The sequence below is a fragment of the Callospermophilus lateralis genome, chromosome 16, assembly GCF_048772815.1.
Source record: "Callospermophilus lateralis isolate mCalLat2 chromosome 16, mCalLat2.hap1, whole genome shotgun sequence".
NCBI lineage: Eukaryota > Metazoa > Chordata > Mammalia > Rodentia > Sciuridae > Callospermophilus > Callospermophilus lateralis.
The window spans coordinates 25,307,085-25,323,773 of NC_135320.1; the positions used below are offsets into that span (position 1 = coordinate 25,307,085).

At 38.0% G+C, this 16,689-nt stretch overlaps 1 pseudogene; it reads right to left on the bottom strand.

Annotated features, from left to right (window-relative positions):
* Positions 1–462: 462 nt before the first annotated feature.
* On the bottom strand, positions 463–936 carry LOC143382295 (large ribosomal subunit protein uL23 pseudogene; annotated as a pseudogene).
* Between the last annotated feature and the right edge of the window lie 15,753 nt (positions 937–16,689).

The window sequence follows — 16,689 nt, forward strand, 5'->3', positions numbered from 1 at the left end:
TTTAAGGCTGATTAATATTCTATTGTGTATATATGCCACATTTTCTTTTTCCATTCACTTGTTGAAGTGCACCCAGGTTGGTTCCATAGTTTAGCTATTGTGAATTGAACTGCTATAAACATTGATGTGGTTGCATCCCTGTAGTATGCTGATTTTAAGTCCTCTGGGTATTAACCGAGGAATGGGATAGCTGGGTCAAATGGTGGTTCCATTTCAAGTTTTCTGAGGAATCTCCATACTACTTTCCACAGTGGTTGCCCCAATTTTTAGTCCCACCAGCAATGTATGAGTGTACTTTTCCCCCCACATCCTCACCAACATTTATTGTTACTTGCATTCTTGATAATTGCCATTCTGACTGGAGTGAGATGAAATCTCAGTGTCGTTTGGATTTGTATTTCTCTCTTTTTTTATGTTGGAAAAAAAAGAAAGTATATTTAGAATTAGACAGCTGGACTTTGTTTAGATGATCCCAATTTTGTTGGCGACGTCCAATGCATCATAATCAGGAGCCAGTAGAACATATGCCTTTTTCTCTCCATCAGGCCTGATCAGGGTGTTAACCTTGGCCATGTCAATGTCATAGAGCTTCTTTACAGTTTGTTTGATCTGATGTTTGTTTGCCTTGACATCCACAATAAACCCAAGTGTGTTGTTGTCTTCAATCTTCTTCATGGCCGACTCAGTGGTCAGAGGGAATTTGATGATGGCATAGTGGTCAAGCTTGTTTCTCCTGAGGGCGCTCTTCCGAGGATATTTGGGCTGCCTCTGGAGCCTCAATGTCTTGGGTCACCGGAAGGTAGGTGACGTGCAGATCTTCTTCTTTTTATGACTGTGGACACCCTTCAACACTGCTTTCTTGGCTTTTAAAGCTTTTGCTTTGGCTTCAGCTTTGGGGGGGCGGGCAGAAGCTTCCTTCTTAGCTTTTGGCACCATCTTGGTGAAAAAGGCTGTATTTCTCTAATTGCTAGAGGTGTTGAACATTTTTTCATACATTTGTTGATTGGTTGTATTTCTTCTGTGAAGTATCTGTTCAGATCCTTAGTTCATTTATTGATTAGGTTATTTGTTGTGTGTATGTGTGTGTGTGTGTGTGTGTGTGTGTGTGTTAAGTTTTTTGAGTTCTTTATATATCCTAGAGATTAATGCTCTATCTGAGATGCATGTGGCACAGATTTTCTATTCTGTAGGCTCTCTATGTTGGTGAGACTGGTCTCAATTTCCTGGATTCAAGAGACCCTCCCACTTCAACTTCCTAAGAAGCTGGGACTAGAGGCCTGCACCACAGTGCCTGGCTCTGAGATTTCTTTTATAGTATACAGAGATTAATGAGAGGTTTTGTTCATGGAAATTCAATATAACAAAACAAACAGGCCAATTAAAATTTTCAAGGTTGAACTGAGGTTTTCTAACAGCCTAAGATGTACTTTTTCCTCATAGAAACTCAGAGCCCTGGGACCATGGGGGGCTATAGAAGTCATTGATTTTACTCTGTGTGTATGTGTGTGTTATTTTTATGATGCATATATTTACAACTACAGAGGTAGTGATTTGCCCAAATTTTGAGAGTCACACTTGGGATAGAATCTAGTCCTTCTGCCTCAATAGTCTGTTGTCTCCATGAAACCATCATAAAGTAATTTAAATATAGCTTTCAAAAGTTATTAGACCCGTCAAAATTCTTAACTAAATATATTATCTCCATTATTGTCCATTTTGTGGTGAGAAGTGGTGGAAAAAACACTAAATTCAGAGCCTGTAGTTTGGGTGTCTTGATGGAGGTTCTTTGTTGCAGCTCATGGAATTCATTCTAGTGAATGGAGGCAGGCAAGAAAAAAGTCCCCTAAGCATAGCCTGGTGGCACCACTAAGACTGATGCTCCTCCTTCCTGGGAGAGAAGACTGAAGAATCAAGAAGCTACCTGTGTCCTGAATAGGAAGGTGCTGAATTACAAAGCAGACAAATTATGAAGATGGTATCATATCTGCTGTCTCCAAAATATTTTTGTCACACTCTTGGGACCCCCAAATGGATGCCATGTACCCTACCCTCTATCTCTCTTTCTGCAATTCTGATCTAAATAAAAGTCTCAAGTAAAGGTGTCTAAATGTCAGGACAGTAGTTTTCCCTTATCCACAGTTTCAATGTGATCAATCACGGTCCAAAATGAATACATGGAAAATTTAAGAAATAAACCTTTATTAGTCAGCTTTCCATCACTGTGACCAAAAGACCTGATAAGAACAACTTAGAAGAGGAAAAGCTTATTTTGGCTCACAGCTTCAGAGGTTTAGTCCATGGTTGGCTGACTCCATCGCTCTGGGCCGTATGTGAAGCAGATCATCATGGGAGAAAGGTGAGGAGGAGAAAAGCAGCATAGGACATGAGAAACAGAAAACAGAGAGAGCTCTGCTAACCGGGGACAAAATATAAACCCTAGGCACTCCCTCAGTGACCTACTTCCTCCAGCCACACCCTACCTGCCTATAGTTACAGCCTGGTTAGCTATATCTCTCATAATCCAATCATTTCTCCTTTAATATTCTTGTTTTGTCTTACACGTGAACTTTTGGGGGACACTTCACATCTAGACCACAACAAAACTGCTCACGAGTTATGTGGGAGATGGAGCTTGAACTGAGGGACAGTCTACCTCTGAGCTACATCACCATCCCTTTTTATTTTTTATTTTTGAAATAGACTCTTAGTAAATTGCTCAGCCTGGCCTTGGATTAACTTGGGATTAAGGCCTGAGTCACTGGGGTTAGGGTGTGCTCTGCCATGTCTGGCTCATAAATTTCCATTTGCATGCGATTCTAAGTAGTGTGATGAAATCTTGCATGGTCCTACTTGATCCTGCCTGGGAGGTGAATCATCACTTGGTTCAGTACCTCCATGTTATTCCTATTACCCTCCTGTAAGCCTCTCAGTAGCTGTCCCATGACCAGATCAACTGTTGCTGTATCACAGGGCTTGTGTTTAATAACTTTTATCATATTTGTTAATGGCCCAAATTTGCAAGAGTAGTGGTGCTGACCATCCAGATATGCCAAAGAGAAGCTACAAAGTGCTTTCCTTGAGTGAAAAGATGAAAGTTTTCCTTAATAAGGAAGGAAAACACATGCCAATATATGGTAAGAATGAATTGAAAAAAAATATCATACATAGGGTTTGGTACTATCCAAGTTTCAGGCATCCATTGGGGTCTTGCAATATATCCCCCTGTCTAAGGGGGGAGGGAGTACTGTAACTACACCATATGCAGAACCCTCCCTTCAAAGGGGCTGGAAAGGGGTGTTTGTAGTATGAAGAGGCCCAGCAATCGGGAGATAGAATGGCTCATAATCAATCTGATCCCCAGTATGGAATGTACTGGTTTTAATCGTTCTTAGGAGAAATCTAACATTTCTGAACTCCAGATAAGACAATGGATGTGAAAGCACTTTGTTGTAAACAGATGCACCGATGCCAGTTATTTAGTATTACTCCCCATGCCATTCATGTCCCACTTCTTATTCCTGCTTCTGTTTAGTCTACGTGGTATGCCAATAGGATAAAAACAACTATTTTACCAGAATACCATCCCTTTATCCAATCCCTGAATATATCTGCCCATGAAAATAGTACAAAAGGGAATGGGGAGTATGATATCTTTAGCTTGGACTTATTTCCATGGCTAAGTTTAGAGAAGTGTTTTAATGAGTCTTGTTAGCAGGCTATAGCTTAATGCCATTTGGCTCTCCTTGAAGCCTCTTCTATTCCTGATCTCGAGACTTTATTTTTCTTTAAAATAAGCTGGCATGCTCTGAGGTTTTAGATGGTTCATTAATCACCGTTGAGGAATGAGTTACCTTAGAAAAGTTACTGATATCTATTGGCAAGATTCTGGCCGATTAAGAGCATTTTCAAAATCACATTCAGAGTCTAACTTGCTGACCTAGGAAAACTAACCTTCCATTTGGACACTCACGTTTTCCAGGGATTTAGGGCTTATCATGTCCTCTGTGATAGTCCATCTTGACTTCAAGTTACTTTCCATTCTTCTCACTTACCTTCTCTCTCATCCCTACCATTTTTGCCATGACCTCCCTCGATTATTTTCATTTCCAGATCTATGCAAAATAAAAATGTAAAGTACATTCCGACATATGCTCGTTAAGTTCTCTTGGATAACGAGCTATAGTTATTGTGGGTGAGAAAGAATGATCACTGCTTCATTTTGTAGGGAAAACATGACATAAATTAATTTTCAGCATTGGCAGGTATTTGTACTTACACTTCCCCGTGCTTAAAAAATATTTCTTGCCAGTTGAAAAATGAATTCCATATTATGATCGGTAAATATTGCTTATAAGGATTATGCAATTTTTCTGTAAGACGTAGGTTATCCCAAATGTGACTGCAGAGTGAGAGAACCTTCCTGAAGATGCTCAAGTCCTTGGAAAGTCTCTCTGGTCTCTTCAGCTTCCAAATGTATAAAACAAGATGAATTTCATGTGTACAAGTCTAATGTTCTGTGGCTCTATGAGTATTAGTTACCCAATAAAAAGTGGTGACTCTTGCCCACTGCACTGGTCCATTTCTAAATAAAGATATTGGCTATAGGACTGAAGAGGGCATTACTAAGTTCTCTTCTCCATTGTTCTACATCTTCTCTCCGCTTCTCCTCCCCACCTACCTTTTCCCTCCACATTAATAGAATTTAAAATGAAATAGACCCTGAGCAATTATCTTTCTTTATACAATCAGAATACAGGAAGAAGTAGTCATACTGTTAAGAGTGAAATTATCTCTTCCTTATCTCTGGAGATATCAGAATTATTTCTGGAGGTACCAGACCCTACCTTACCAGAATTGTCAACAGGGAAAGTTTTTACTTTCTTCCTTAGCCTGGTTGCTTATCATGAGCAGCTACATATTCAAATGAATCTGTCAGGGACAAGAGTCTGGTGCTTGAGTTCCTGCTCAGCTCGATGACATTGATTTGTGAGCATAATGCTCGGCTGCGGGATGTGTGACAGATAAATTTTATCAAAATTAAGGCACAATTAAACATTTCATCTTCCTAATTACTGGCTGTAGATTCAGCCTGATGACCATGTGCTGTAAGAAATCAGCGACCATTACACATTTTAATGGAGCACAGCTGTCTTACAGCTTGGTAATATTTGCACAGTGCCACAGAACTGTAATTTATGATAAAAAGAAAAAATGTGTATTGGCGCTTTTTTGCCAAAATAGATTAAGGATTCATATACTTTAATGAGATTTGGACCTAGTCTTGGATTATCGTTATAAATGATTTATGTGCATGTTGGTGGACTCCTGTAGTTCGGAGTTGATTTGTGTTTTGGTCTACCAATATGTAATTCGATATTTATTCTTGAGCCAATACCTATCACTTCCCCCCTTTCCTCTTTCTTTGGCATCTTGCAAAGAAGGATAAGTGGGAAGAGGAAACAAAACAAAAAGCAAAGGTGGAAAAGACCTCGTTGGAAGCAACTGTGGCTACTTTCAAACTCGTTGGTGAGTGAAATTAGGAAGAGGCAGAGGTACCCTTGATAAGCAGGAGCAAAAAGGAGCAGCCCAGTCTTGGGTGTAGTCACAGAAATCCATGCCCCACCAGGACAGAGCCACAGGTGGTCCCTGGGGACCAAGCCCGATTTGCAGAATTGGCCTTTGCTCTTCTGAGAAGAGTGGTGAAGACAATCAACCTGTCCTCTGTTCTGAATTATTAAAATGGGGAGAAGGCGTTCATTTTACCTCCCTTCCTGGCATTCTAAGAGTGATGATGATGATGATGATGATGATGATGATGGGGTATTTATAATGACAAAGGCATCCTGCTCATCTCCTTCTGATGACTGCAAAGACCTCCAGACTATGAACTTGGCACTGCTTGCTGTTCTCTTCTGTTGGTGTGTGCCTCCCTTTAGAACCAACCTTCCTGGAAAAACACTTGAATGTTTCTAAATTTGAATGAATTACTTTTAGTAGATAGGTCACCAACAGGGTCAGGGGCAGTAAAAAAAAAAAAAAAAAAGTGCATGGAAATTGCATGTGGAAAATGGATGGAATTGGATGTGCCTGGTACACAGTTGGGGTTAATAAATTAAGGAGTAAATATACATTGTTCTATCTTAGCAATTATTGTGATGGTTAAATTTGTCTAGACAAGTGGATGTCATCATCTCCTGTCCTCCTTCTATGAAAAAGATATATCGCTCTTCAGAAATATTTCTTTTCAGAATGCACACTGGATGAGAGAAAAAAAAAATCGAGATACCAGAAATCTACAGGAATCTGCTCCATTTAGGTGTTAACTTGCCTACTGAAAACAGAGAACATATCCTAATGAATTCAGAAAGCCTAAATATATATATGTAACAGGGAAAGAAGAGCTCATCTCTTTATCATCCCGCTCTTCTCCAGGCTTGATTCCTTTCGGCACTCAGATGCTGGAACGCTTCATACTGTACCAGGTTGCACATGCTTGCACACTCATTCTCAATTGCCGTATGCAGTTTGTGACAACCATCTGCTTCGACCTCCCTTTGAGTTCTTTCTCCCACTCAGCCCAGCTGAAGTAAAAATATGGACAGAAACAACTTCTGCAGGGAAATGAAAAAGTTAACAGGAGAGTTAAAGTTAACACTGTGAATCCGCCTTTCTCGGGGATGTGCTCCTGCCACTTAGGCGCCACTTATCAAATATTTCTGAAGCGCAAAACCTGACACTTAGTAGAAAGCTGCAAAAAATGCCATGTTTCCACTGACAGTCTTGGCTGTGGAGGAAAGGTAATCATAAAATATGTACATCGAGCGCACACGCAGACGCTAGAGCCCACCAGCAACTGCTCCAGCAACCTAGACTTAAGTATGTAGCACCTTGTCACATACCCGAGGGAGATGTTGGGAGGAAGAAGGGAGGGAGAGGCGAGCATATTGGAAAATGCCTGGAAAAAATCAACAGCACGTTTTGGAGTCTGACTTGAAAAGGAGGGTTGTTACATATTTCCTAAAGATCATTGAATTCGAAAATAAGAGAGAAAGCCTCTGTAGCTCTGGAGCTTGGATCTCGTGACTGCTCTGTCTGAAACTCCACTGTTCATGTATTTGTGTTTGGGAGGGGGATGGGGAGGAGGAGTGACGAGACAACATGTCACTCCATGGAAGCCATTGTCTTTATTGCACTTCACCAAATCCAAGGGCACCGCTGACCTATGAGACCTGGACCTGGTCTTAACAGTGTTGAAATGTAAATAGGTAGGTAGGTAGGTAGGTAGGTAGGTAGATAGATAGATAGATAGATAAAAGTAGCCAAAAGTCACATATATTTTCTTATTTCCAAGTTGATCAAAGTTTGAGAACTAGATCTTTCACAGCATGGCCACATGTCTAATTTATAAGAACAAATCAAAAAATATCCTTGGAATCATGAGAAAATGAATGGCATGGAGGATTTGTGGGAGAAGAGGGGAGAAGAAATAAGAGATGAGAAAGGAGTAAAGAAAAAATAATCTGGATATGTATAGGGAAAAAAATGAAATCTGTTACACTAATATTCAAAGGACCCGTAACATATCCTCTGTCTTCCAAAATCCTGTGTATTTCCTCGGAAAAAGCACAAAGTGAGAACATCAAATGAAATTGGCAGATAAAGAGAAGAGAAACATCCTGGATATAGCTCTCTTGAGTTTCAGATGGAATCTGATATAAAGCCGGGTGAACCATTACTAAAATGGGCCACGTACAAGTTCAGGGTGTTCTCAGAGTCTGAACTGCCAGATTCTGTCTAACTATAATTGATAGTTCTAAAAACTGCTCTTGCAAACATTATTTTATTTTGCCTTTTCCTTTGAACTTAGGTGGTTTATTAGAAGAATTTCAGTATATGTCAGAACCACAGAGTATAGCTGGGATATATCAACTTGCACCTAGGAAGGGAATTTTAAAATTCTCTTAGGGAATCTAAAGATAATAGTTAATGATTAATTATGTAATCATTAAAAGCATGAGGTTTGAAATCAGACAGCCTGGGTTAAAATTTAGCTAGTGTTTTACCTCTGCCATTTATTAGCTAATGAACTTAAGCCTCAGTTGCTCTAATTGTCAAATGACTGAAAATAGCACCTACCTTGCTAGGATAAAATGAGAAAGTATATGTAACTCACCCAGCACAGTGCTTAGTACATAATAGATGCTTAATAAATGTAGTTAGTCCTATGAGAAAAAGTTCCTTGGCGAGTAGGAGGGGACATGCTGAGAAATGAACAACCAAAGTTATGGTACACAGGGCACTGAATTCTTTCATGGGCATATGGGTTTGTGATATGTAAAACTGGGTCATTGGGAAAAGAGAGATCATCTTTTGTCATAGTAAGATGTTGAAGCTTAAATACAAGGATTATACATGTTACTGATTCTTCTACAGCTATTCTATGGAGGCATAAGCACATTGCTCCCTTTCTGGAAATAAAATTGCTTCCCTCCTAAATTGAACTGCTTTATCTTATTCAAGATAAGTTCTTGCTATCTTTTGTTGATTAATATTTTAATATCTGTTTGGAATGCATGTGACTAAGCATATGTGTTCCATGTACATAGTACATACATGCAAAACACATTCATGTATTTCCTGGTATTTAAAAACAATTGTAATTTCGATTTTAAAAGGTACTCTCTATTTTATTTCTCTTAATCTCTTCCAGAAATTGAAAGACTCGTTGGCCTCTCATTGCTATTTTCAGCTAACTGGATTCATCTACATCAATTTGTGTTGTACTGCAGGATTTTTAGATGCCAGATGCCTAAAACGCATAGGTTAAAAGCAGGTCAATTTCAATACAAGACTATCATTTTACAGTTTAATGAATATATTTACAAATTCCATAGTAACAAGCTTGTTGACACAGGCGCAGTGAAATTTTTATCCTGAGCATGTAATCCATTGCAAAAAATGTTTTCTTCAGACCCAGTGCACCTATCATCCACTGGTGAGAGCCCAGCACCTGACTGTACAGCTTATAAAAGTTTGAAATGGAGGAAGAGGAGATGTAGCTTGGGGCTCTTGTTAATAGTTACAGAATCCTCACACTGCAGCCAAGGCTGGCAAAGTCAACAAGAAACAGCAGGGTTTAAATAGCTCACTGCTAATCCTAGCAGGGTTCTTGTCAGTCAAATATATTCACTGCATACCTATTGTGTGCTGAATGCATCTTTTCACTTGCCAATTCAGCACTGAGAGGTCGGTTTAGCTCTTTTTATCTTTATGACCTGCAGACTGGTAACAGCCTTTCTAGCAGTGTGTTCATTTTAACAATAATTTATTCCAATAAAACAAGGTGGATGTTCCCTAGATATGGCCACCATATGCCCTGAATTTTCTGGGATAATCCTGATTTCATGTAATTTTATTTTCATTCCAATAAAGGCAATTAGTGAAAGACATAATGGAATGTGATTTCAATGTTTTATGTTATTTTGAGGTGTTATATAATGAATTGGTGAATCAGAAAAAAATATTTTGTTAGATTATGTTTATGGAGTTCTAGTTTGTGTCCCAGATCAAGGAATTTTGTTTTTTTAAATTTTGCACAAAAGTCATGATATTTTAGGAAGGTGTGCTAGCCTCTGTGGATACCTTTGGCTTCCATAGCTCCTGTAGTGCCAGCTCCTCTATCTTCTCCCTCAAGGACCTCCAAGTGTTTGTACCGTGATATACTCAAGGATCTTACCTGTGCTAGGAATCTTTAAATTTCAATTAAGGGAGACCCCAGTTTAAACTGAAATAAGCACAGAGGAGATTTTTTAAATCATATACTTGCAAAGACCATGGATATAATTAAGATTTAACTTGGAAACTCATGCCATCAAAGATTGGTTCTATCTCAGTTTCTCTGCCTGATGTATTGACTTCACCTTTCCATTCCACACCAGGAGTCCTGACAGTCCTCAGGGCACTTCAGGGTCTCAAAATGACCCTAGCAGTTCTGGATCTTGCATCTTCACAACTCCCTGGCAAGGAAATGGAAGAAAGTTCCTTATCATATTCTCCAGAGAAGAAACTTTCATTCCCAGACTCCCTGACAAACGTTTCCTCTGCTTCAATGGCTGTGTTTAGTAACAGTGCCCTGTCTTGAACCTGTTCCTTGGCCAGAGTCAAGTCCTATTTCTATATTTCTAGGTGTGGTCAGTCTTGCCTACAGCATGCCAGGTGATTAAAAATGGTTGTTTTGTGTTACCAGGAATGATAGAGGTGCCTGAAGGAATAAAATAAAATGACAAATGTCTACTTGTTAAGCCTCTGTGTTTGCACATACCATTAGACCCAAATTTTCTAAAATAAAAGGGCCTGCAATGCAAAGACAGTCATATTATGTCGATCTGTAGATGCCCAGGGATCAGCTAGATTCATGTTAGTGGAGCATTTCCTTCTCAAAGAGTAGGCACACGGCTCACGGGAGCCACGTGCCTTGGCACAGTACTACTCAGAGACTTTCAGGGTCACTCATGAGTAGTCAAGGTACAGACCTGAAGTCAGGAAATTCCAAGTGGGTAGAACAAAGAAGATTAATATTTCTTTGTAAAAACATGTGAATTATGAGGACACCAGAAGTCCTAGAATTGTGGACCTAAAGTGATTGAACCCCTTGACATGGTATGCATGTATGAAAATGTTACAAAGAAAACCATTACTTTATACAATTAATAGGCACTAATAATTATAGTAAAAATGCAATGGGAAAAAAAGAAGAAAATGAAAATTAAAAAAAAAGAAAGGAAAAATGAAAACATATGTCTTAATATATTACCTCTCAAATTTGTTCAATTATAAGTATCACTGAGGACAGGGCAGGGGGTTTGCTTTTTAAAAACACACGTGCTGGTGTTCTACCCCAAACCTTCTGAATCAGCATGTTTGTGGGAAGGACCTAATAACCTGTATTTTCAAAACCAGGCAAATTGGGGTAATATTGACTGACACTGTCTCTCTCTCATTTGTCTACTATAGTAGTCATAGGACTTTATGCAGTATGGGGAAGGGCCACTAAGAATTGTGTCATTTTTTCAACTAATGTTTATTTTATATTAATTCTGCTCCAGACACTACTTCCAGGCAATGAACATACAGAGAAGAATAGCCAGATATAGCCTCTGAATTAATGGAAATGATGGTGATAAAGGGAACATGGCTATTTGATTACAACTGTGATACTACAGAAGAGAAATGTAGGATGATAAGGAAGGAATTGGGAAACCTAGCCTCATCAAAAAATGCAAGATGGTAAGACCACTTTCCCATCTGACTGTACAGGAACAAGTACCAACCTCCCATACTGAGTGACAACTTTAGGTAAATCCAGGAAAGACTATACTGTATTGCAACAAGACCAGAGAAGCAAACTGTTCCAAACAGTGTAAATTTAATAGACGAAGAAATTTTGGGAGAACATCCTTATCACTGGTGTTTGGTTAATTTTTGTTTTTGAGGGGGGCGTTGGCTGTAGGTATCAGGGATTGAACTCAAGGGCACTCAACCACTGAGCCACATCCCCAGCCCTAGTTTATATTTTATTTAGAGACAGGGTCTCACTGAATAGCTTAGCACCTCACTTTTGCTGAGGCTGGCTTTGTACTCAAGATCCTCCTGCCTCAGCCTCATGAATTATTGGGATTACATGTGTGCACCCTGTACCCAGCCACTGGTGTAAACTTTTATAAACTCTCTAATGTTTATTTGAACTAAAGGTTGAAGCTACTTGATTTCAAAGACCAGATTCCTGGAACAAAGAGATTGCCCATTTCACTTTCTTCAGCATTCCCCATGGCAAATGTCAAGTTTTTGTATGTAGATATGAATGTTGATGATGTGTGTTTGAGCCAGGCCTTTCAGACCACTGCAATTTAGTCAAGAAGATCAAACTTTCCTGTTTTTGTTTCTCCCTCATGAAACTGGAAAAGATCAAGGCCAAAGATGTTCTATGACTTGCATTCACAGAAATAACTTTTTACTCTATTTGATTTCTATTTTTACTGTTTCAATGTGATGATGCAATGTCAGGAGAAAAATTTCTATTGTAATGCTTCTTTTGTGAGCGAGAGTTATAGTTGGAATATGTCACTAATTTTTATTTTAAACACCAAAGTCCTGAGGTCTGTTGATTTAAATAACGAAGTATAATGAGATTTTTATTTTCTAAATGTGCTTTCAGAAACTGAAATTCTGTCACTTTTACTCAGTTGAGATTATATGGTTGAGCATAAAATGCTATATGTAAGGTTATGAACTAAAAATATCAGGTGATTTTTTTTTTTTTTTTTTTTTGTACCAGGGATTGAACCCAGGGCTCCTTTTAACCACTGAGCCATATTCCCAGCCCCTTTTCTAAAAAATATATTTTATTTTGAGACAGGGTCTCACTAAGTTGTCTAGAGCCTTGTTAAATTGCTGAGATTCGCTTTGAACTCACCATCCTCTCTCCTCAGCCTCCTGAGCCCCTGGGCTTACAGGTCTGTGCCACTGTGCCCAACTTCAGGTGCTGCTTTATAATGCGTAAGTGAGCATACATTTTATTTTCATTTCATGTTAATAGGCCAGTATTGAAAATTTCTCATCTTGCTAACCACCAGCATTTTAAATTGTAAATCAACCTTTTGTTTTCTTCTAAAATAATTCATGTAACATGACATCTAATTTAAGATTTTAAAAACTATCATATATATATGTGTGTGGGTATATATAAATATATGTATGTGTATATATATATATATATATATATATATATATATATATATATATATTGCTGCTTTGAGACAGAATTATACTGTTCAATATTGCCATGATTTTCCTGCATCATAAAAATTCAACTCAATATCTCTGGCTATTATTAAGTACGTGTTATGTGGCTGAGATTGCTTTTTTTTTTTTTCTTTTTTGGAGTAGGATCCCAACTGTCATTTTTTTCACATAATTTGAACACACTTTTTTTTCCACATAATTTGTTGTTTGTTTTTCACAAGTACATGTTGAGTTTTGCCCACATGAAACTGAAAAATTCTCAGGAAGATTAAAAAACTCAATCAACAAATGGATTTTTTGGGTTTTATAGGTTAGGAGTTTGGAAATACTGAGAATTTCGGGTTGTTTTGTTGTTGGGGGGATTTGGGGCTTTTGTTTCTTTTCATTTTAATGATATAGCCATGGGGAAAAAACTCTTTCCTAAGCAAATGAACATATTCTTCTTATGAGTAATGGGTATTTGGTGTATGTGTTTGTCAGGGGAGAGTAGTAGGTAATATGCTATTTATCTAAGATGGGAGAGTATAAGGTCCAGGAACAAAAAGAAAACATGATCATGAGATGGTGAGACAGAGTCCTGATGACAACATGTGAATTCCTAGGTCCAGCCTCAGTATATCCAATTTTAGACTTTCTAAATTCATGAGCCAATAAACTCCTTTATAATAATTCAAGTTACTTTGTGTTTGGTTTCTGTCATTTTTTTTTTTTTATTGTTGGTTGTTCAAAACATTACATAGTTTTTGACATATTTCACACTTTGATTCAAGTGGGTTATGTTGTTTTCTGTCATTTGTTTTTTTTTGTTTTTTTAAATTTTTTTTTTATTGGTTATTCAAAACATTACAAAGATTGCAGAATCACATCGGTTACACATCCACATTTTTACATAATGCCATAATAGTAACTGTTGTATTCTGCTACCTTTCCTGTCCTCTACTATCCCCCCTCCCCTCCCCTCCCATCTTCTCTCTCTACCCCATCTACTGTACTTCATTTCTCTCCTTATTTTTTTCCCTTCCCCCTCAAATTCTCTTATATGTAATTTTGTATATCAATGAGGGTCTCCTTCCATTTCCATGCAATTTCCCTTTTCTCTCCCTTTTCCTCCCACCTCATGACTCTATTTAATGTTAATCTTTTCCTCCTGCTCTTCCTCCCTGCTTTGTTCTTGGTTGCTCTCATTATATCAAAGAAGACATTTGGCATTTGTTTTTTAGGGATTGGCTAGCTTCACTTAGCATAATCTGCTCTAATGCCATCCATTTCCCTGCAAATTCCATGATTTTGTCATATTTTAGTGCTGCGTAGTACTCCATTGTGTATAAATGCCACAGTTTTTTTTATCCATTCATCTATTGAGGGGCATCAGGGTTGATTCCACAGTCTAGCTATTGTGAATTGTGCTGCTATGAACATCGATGTGGCAGTATCCCTGTAGTACGCTCTTTTAAGGTCTTCAGGGAATAGTCCGAGAAGGGCAATAGCTGGGTCAAATGGTTTTTGTCATTTGTAACCAAATATCCTCGTTAATAAATATCAGAGGCAGAAAAAAAAAGTAGCAATGATGCAAAAATTCTTTTTGTGGTTATAAAGAAAATAAAAATGTAACATAATTTTATCACACATTCATGATCTTAAGTAGCAATATTATAAAATACTAATTGATGGTATCTTCTTATAAATTTAATGTAAGTGAATTAGAAATTAGGTTAGAACTGGGGCTGGGGTGGTGGCCCAGCTGTAGAGCACTCGCCTAGCATGTGTGAGGCACTGGGTTTGATCCTCACCACCACGTAAAAATGAAATAAAGATATTGTGTGCCCACCTACAACTAAAAAATAAATATTAAAAAAAAGAAATTAGGTTAGAGCTGATGACGTTTTTATTTTTTATTTTATTTTTTTAATATTTATTTTTTAGTTGTGGGTGGACACAATATGTTTGTTTAATTTATGTATATGTGGTGCTGAGAATCAAACCCAGGGCCTCACACGTGCTAGGTGAGTGGTCTACCACTGAGCCACAACCCCAGCCTGACATTTTTATTAAAGGCAAAAGAATAAACCAAGATAACATTTCTATTCCTTTATTTAACAATTACTTTTGTTATTACATGGTATAGGAGGCTCTGAAACAGCACATTATGAAAAGAAAAAGGAATGAACTGAATTCACTATTGACAATGAACCCTTACTAATAGAGAGTCAACGTAAAACCCCAAACCATCTGCCTACATCATACAGTTGGCCCTAAGTTCATTAAGTTCCATTTACTAACACATGGGACTGTATGTTATACATCTGGGGAATGTTGCTATAAAAACAGGAAATTAAAAACTTTGGTCAATTAAACTATGTATACAATTAATGAATAATCCTGGATAACTGAGAACTTGTAGAAAGGGAATGTTTTAATGATTCTCAAGTTAAAAAACAGAAACAAACAAACAAACAAAAAAGTATCTTGAAATATAAGAAGTATTATGGAACCCCTAGAACTTTTAAGACATGTTTATTTCTTGTTTAGTATTTATTACATATATGAAGCAAATGCATGCAAGATTTTCGTTCAATGTTTGTTTCCTCACACCTGTCATTGAATAAAAGTACATACTGTATTTTATTTAGATATTCACTCAAGAAGCAACATACTCACTGATTTAAATCCCTTTGTTTTCCATAACCAATTGCACCTCGAAACTGTCACCACCACAGGGAAACCATTTGGTTCATCCCCAGCAACAAATGATAAGAAGTGCTTGGGAGTTTGACACAGAACCGCTTATAAACCTCAGGTCCCACTCTGAACAAATTTATTCTTACTTGAGTAACATGTTTATCTACAGGGACTGCATGTGATCCTTGTATCTGATGTATTCCCTTTTTCTTTTCTTTTATTTTTAAGTCTTTTTCTGCTTTTCATATCTTCCTGCTCACAGTTACAGATAATTTCTTTGTGCTTTCTTGCGCTGTTGCTTCTAGTCATAGCTAATAACAAATTTCACTGACTTTTCTTAATCTGTTGAGTGAAGGCTTGTAATTTCTTTTTATTTTTTAGTTGTTGATGGATCTTTATTCTCTTTATTTATTTATTTGTATGTGGTGCTGAGAATCAAACCCTGTGCCTCACACATGCTAGGCAAGCACTCTACCACTGAGCCACCCAGCCCCAAGGCTTGTCATTTCTTCTGGCACTCACCATGATTTCTGTTGAACTTTGACTATGTACTGGTTATTAGGCTTAAAGTTTATTTAAAATCTTACTTAAAGAGTTAGTATGAGGCATAGGATGATGAAGCCTTCCTCCAGAGAGAGTGTTATGGGTTGAACTTTGTCCACCAGAATTCATATGCTGAAATTCTAATGCCCAGTACCTCAGAATGCAAACTGATTTAGAAACAGGGTCATTGCAGATGTAATTAGTTAAGATGAGGTCATGCTGGAGTAAGTTGGGCCCTGATTCTATATAACTGGTGTCCTTACAAAAAGGAGAAAACTGGGAAGACACCCACATAAGAAAAATGTCATGTGTTGAACACACATCGAGTTTTGCTGGCCATAATTCAGGAAGTAGCAGAAGCTAGGAGAGAGGCCTGGAACAGATCCTTCCCTTGCCTTCAGAGAGAATGTGTCCTTGCTAACACCTTCATCATGGGTTTCTAGCTTCCAGAATTGTGAACAGATAACTTTCTGTTGTTTAAGTCTCCAAGTCAGTGGGACTTGGCTAAGGCAGCCCCAGGGAACTAATAGAGAGGGTTTGCATTTCGTTTCTTCTGGGCAGGGAAAGAGAATCCTGCATCTTTTGTCTGCAAGTATACCCTGTCCTTGGAAGTGGATCTGCTTATGGTCATTTATTCTCTCTAGCTTTCTTCAACAATCAACAGAC